Source organism: Protopterus annectens, chromosome 2.part2 (assembly GCF_019279795.1).
Source record: "Protopterus annectens isolate FY-2018-M chromosome 2.part2, PAN1.0, whole genome shotgun sequence".
Classification (NCBI taxonomy): Eukaryota; Metazoa; Chordata; order Ceratodontiformes; family Protopteridae; genus Protopterus; species Protopterus annectens.
The window spans coordinates 41,370,779-41,376,496 of record NC_056730.1 but is presented as its reverse complement, the minus strand read 5'-3'; positions in this window follow the sequence as shown (position 1 = coordinate 41,376,496).

The following is a 5,718-nucleotide window of genomic DNA, read 5'->3' as shown; positions in this document are numbered from 1 at the left end:
ACTATGTTAGATGATGCTGACACCTATTTTGTGTTGAATAATATAGCATTAGATAAATTGATTAAGAATGTACATCTAGAATTATATGATCTATTTTTATGTGGTGTGATTGATGGTGAATTATACAAGTATCTTTTGGTTGAATGTCCCTTGATTCCCACTTTCAGGGGACTCCTAAAGATACACAAAACTCTAATCTGTCCACCTATGAGACCTATTGTCTCAGGTGGTGGCTGGCTCATGGAGCCCGCCTCCATCTTTATTGAGAAACATCTCAGGCCTGTAGTTGATAATGCAACAACCATATTGAAAGATACACAACAATTCTTAGAGAGCTATGGTGAGTATCTTTCTTCACATAATGAAGTAAATGGGGAGCTATTGGTCACCTTAGATGTCGTATCTTTGTTTACTACAATCCCTAATGACACAGGGATGGAATACATAAGGTTGTATTTAATTGAGAAAGGAATATCAACGGACATGATAATCAAAGTCCTTGCTCTACTTGATTTGGTATTGAATAACAATGTGTTTATGTATAATGACATCTATTATTTACAGAGAAAAGGGGTTGCAATGGCACCCCTCAGTGCAATTTACTATGCCAACCTTGTGTTGGCATATTGGGAGAACACCTATGTGGGATAGCCAATACCATTTATGGCAAAACATTAAATTCTACAAGCCGCTTTGTGGATGATGTGTTTTTGCATGGGCTGGGAAATGAGAGGAACTAATTGAATTCCTTTGACTATATAAATGGAATCGAACCTAATTTTCTAAACCTTTGAATATAAATGCTCTGACACCATGATTGAATTCTTAGATGTACAAATGTCAAAGAAAATGGGGTGATGCATTCAGAAATATATAGAAAGTCTTGCTGGAGAAATAGCATTTTACATCGTAATAGCATGCACCCACAGCATATTTATGGTAATATAGTGGAAAGTCAGACCTTGAGAATATCCCGCCTTACCACTGAAGAGGAGACTTTCAATTTTAAACAAGAGATGTTAGCTGACAATTTTCTAGCTAGAGGTTATAGTAAAAAAGAGGTGGCGAGTGTTTATCACGTTCATAATTCTATGAGAAAGGGGAAGGGTAAACCCTATTTATATAGGCATCATGGCCATGCAGTTTCTGAGGACCATAGAGGACAACATGCTAGTGTAAGTAGGATAACCATTCCCTATTCGAATAAGAATTCGAAAATAAAGGATATAATTAATAGGAATTGGAGCATACATACTACTGATGACAGAATCACGGAAATAGTAGGAAGTAAACCAAGCTTCGCCTATAGAAATATGAAGCCATTGAAAAGGTTACTTTGTTACGAGAGTAATGAAAAGGGTGTTGTTTCATCAATTAGGAAAGGTACATTCCCTTGTAGAGGCTGCAACCAGTGTACATATATGTCTGGAAGTAGTTGTTATACTCATCCAGACACAGGAAAAGTGTTTAGTTTTGATTTTTATGCTGACTGTAAATCTAGAAATGTAGTATACCTGGCTGTTTGCCAGGTATGCTCATGCTTCTACATAGGGAAAACCAATAGAAGTCTCAGGGAACGTGTGAGGGAGCATATATATGCTATTAATAAAGAGGATGATCACAATGCTTCAGCAAGACATATATTAAGTGTGGGTACATCACACTCATAGGTTCATAGGTGGGCACTAGGCTATCAGCCCTAGGGCCTATATAAGCCTAGCCATAACAATTCCCTGGCTATTTCTTCCCACACTATTTACTTCCCTGGACCCCTGTCTAGCAGGGAAACTGATGTGATCCCCGGGGTGAATTTCCTTTCTCCCATCCAATCATCAAGGTTCCTTTTGAAGAGGACCAAAGAGGCACTCTGCTTGACATGTATGGGCAATCTATTCCAGAGTCTGGGGAGTCTCTGGGTCAGGAACCTATCCCTCCAGCATATTTTGTTTATTGTGATGACAAGGTTTAGATCCCTGGAGTGTGTGGCTCTGAGGGATTGGGATTTCTTTAAGTGTAGCATGTCCAACAGCTCTGGGTTTGACATGGCCTTGTATGTTAAGCAAAGATCGCCTCTGAGTAGACGATATGTGACAGAGTATAGATGGAGTTTTTTAAGGCGGTCAGCGTAGGGCATCTGCTTTAGGCCTGTGATTCTTTTAGTGAGGTATTTCTGTGGCCTTTCCAGTTGTTGCAGATGTCTTGAGAGGTACATACCAAACGGGCATTGTATTCTATAATGGGTCTAATGAGGGATGAGTACAGTGGGACAATGACCTCCTTTTTTCTGGATGAAAAGCCCTTAGTGATGAGGTGTGCCACATAGAAGGATTTCCTGACTGTTGTGGCGATGTGGTTATCGAAGGTGAGACCGCTGTCCACCTGTGTCCCTAAGTCTCTTATCAAACTTTCGGTGTTTAGTGTACTGCCCCCTATATGGTAATTCACGGATACATGTTTTTTTCACAAAGGGGATAACTATACATTTCTTGGCATTGAGCTTGAGCCCATGGCTCTGGCACCAAGCATCTGTTTCTGTAAGGCCCTTTTGTAGAGTATCCACATAATTTGGGGATTCAATAATGGCTCCCAGTTTGCAGTCATCTGCAAACTTTGTTATCCAGAGTCCCTTAATGTTGGCCTGTACTTCAGAGAAGTAGATGCCAAACAAGAACGGTCCCAGGACTGAACCCTGAGGTACTCCACTTGTCACTTGTCTGGAGCTGGATTTGGAGTCGGCTACTTTTACAGTGTGGGTTCTATCAGTAAGCAACCCATTGGGTGAAGTAGGGATTAATGCCCAGCTTAGTAAGTTTATCTATGATTCCAGAGTGGGGGATGGTGTCAAGGGCCTTGGCAAGGTCTAGATAGGCTGTGTGGACCTCCTTACCCTTGTCCATGGCTCTGGAGACTGATTTGAAGAAGTCAATCAAGTTCAGGAGACAAGATCAGCCCTTCACGAACCCAAACTGGGTGGGGTCCAGTGTTTGGCTGCCAATGTCTTTGTTTATAAGTTCCATGATAATACGCTCCATGGCCTTGCAGATAAGGCTTGTCAGACTGATGGGACGGTAGTTTCCGGGATCCAAGGTGGATCTCCCTTGTGTAGTGGGATAACTGTAGCTGTGCGCCACTCAGTGGGCACGAAACCTGAGGTGAGGCTAAGATTAAACATGACACTTAGGTGAGGTGCCAGTTCATATTGTAGTTCATGTAGTACACAGCCCGGGATGTCATCTGGTCCCATGGATGCTGTATTCTTAGCTTTGGAGAGTCGCTTACCTGTGCGGTCGCTATTACCGGAATTTGGCAACCTTCCGCATTGAGATGGGCCATTTAGGGGGAGAGAGGGGGGTGAAGTTGGCACTGAATCGATCTGCCAGGATACTGGCAATATCCTTGGGATCAGTATATTTAATGCCATTCTGTTTTTGCTCAGAACAGATCTGAGCATTGCCATTTAGATTCTTGACATAGTTATAGAATGCCTTGTTGTTTTTTTTTACTCATTTAAATTTAGTGGATTGCAGTTAGTAAAAAGAACAAATAGGTTGGGTAATATAAAAAATTACCCTGAAGAATGTGAGAATAGATGGATTATTAGACTTCAGGGACATAAGGGACGTGGACTTAATGAAAAGGTTACTTTGAAACCTTTCTTAGCAGCACGCCCCTATAAACACTAGTCTATTAAAATATAATTTATTAAAATACATATTTATTGTGATGTTTTATATGTTTATATATGCATTTCAATATGTTTATTTTGTTTTAAATGATGAATAGAATACGATTTTTATGTTTTCTGTGTTCTATTCAGCGTTTTATATATTTTATTTGTTGCAACAGGTGATGATATTGTAACAACTTTGATTGGTTGTTTTACATTGATGAGTGTATTTAAATGAAGTGTTTTAGAGTGTAACTGTTTTGAAGTCTGAGGAAGCATTTGGGAGAACGTGAAAGCGCTTACTGATACTGCAGTCAATAAAAGAGTTTTTTGAATCGGCCGTGGTGAGCCTCATCTGTTTTGTTTCTTCATATTAATCGTTCTGAAGGGGCTCCTTATCCAGGACTGTTTGCTGTGTGTGTGTGTATATATATATATATATATATATATATATATATATATATATATATATATATATATATATATATATATATATATATATGTGTATGTATGTGTGTGTATATATATTTATTTTATTTATTTATTTATTCAGTTTGGTGACCAGGGAGGTCCACTGGGCTGGGGAGCCCATTTTCAGTGGAGGCCCGGGGAGAAAAGCTCCACAGAAGATTTATTAGACACATTTTTCAATCAAAGAGAACATACATAGTATAAAAATACATATACAAAAACAATATGGTTCAGTCTGCAGTCTAGTAACAATCAGTGGAATGACAGTTTAGTTAAAGAGAAAAGAGTACATAATGTAATGTTATGAGAAACAAATTAATAGTCAAGAGTGGGGATAGGAGAAGAGAGGTTAGGAGGGGAGGGGTTAGCCAGGGGTATAAAGAGTGGAGGGTTTGAGAGGCAACGGTGGAAGAGTGCAGTTGCATTTCCTGTTACGGAAGAAGTAGGAATGGAGTTGAGATTTGAAGCTATTGAGGTTATTGCAGGTCTGTAGAGCGGAGGGCAAAGATTTCCATTTTTTTGCTAGAGTACAGGATATGAGAAGCTGGCCAGCTGGGTGCTTGCGTTTATGAATGGTAAGTAGGTTTTGGTGAGAGGATCTAAGAGGTCTAGGAGGAGAATATGGTTGCAGTATGTTGGATAGTGCGAGGCAGTTTGAGGGTTGGAATACTAATTTGTGGACTGTGGTTAATTGGTGAAAGTCAAGAAGGGTTGGGCAGTTCAAGCCAGTTAAGGGAGAAAAGGGAATTGCAATGGTGTGAGGAGGATTTGGCACTAGTGGCAAATCGAGAAATGTTGTTGTAACATATCTCTAGTTTAGAGGTAAGTGTGGAGGATAAGTTAGAGAACAGGGGAGAGCCATACAAGAGAGAGGGAAGAAGATAGGTAGTGGCAAGAGTTAGCCTAGAGGAAGGGGAGAGGAAGAGGTTATTTCTGTAAAGTAGGCCAAGTTTTATGTGTTTTTTTTGATATTCTGCTGGATGTGGGAGTTAAATTTTAGCTGATTGTCTAAAGTGACCCCGAGGAGTTTGGCAGAGTGTACAATCTCTATTTGTGAGTTATTATGGCTGGTGATGTAAAGGGATTTTTCATCTACAGGGGAAGATTTGGAAGGGGAGAATAGAAGGATCTTGGTTTTATTAGCGTTAAGAGAGAGGTGGTTTTGGAGCATCCAGTCTTCAGTGGTAGAGAAGGCATTTTGAGTTAGAGATTGGAGTTCAGCTAGGTTGGAGGCACTGCAAATAAAAGTGGAATTGTCAGCGTATTGGACAATTTTGGAGTTGGGAATGGCTTTATGGAAGTCATTAATAAAGATGTTGAATAGCAGTGGACCAAGTATGGAACCTTGGGGTACTCCAGTGGGAGTAGGGAGGAAAGAGGATGTGGCTTGGCCCCATTTTACGGTTTGGGACCTGTTAGCAAGATAGCTGGAGAATCAAGAAAGGGTTTCTTGGAAAGGTTAAGGTTAGAGAGATGATTTAGGAGGTGGGTATGGGAGATGGTATCAAAGGCTTTAGAAAGGTCCAGCAGGACGGAAGATACTAAATGTCCAGAGTCGTGGGTTGAATTGACGATATGTA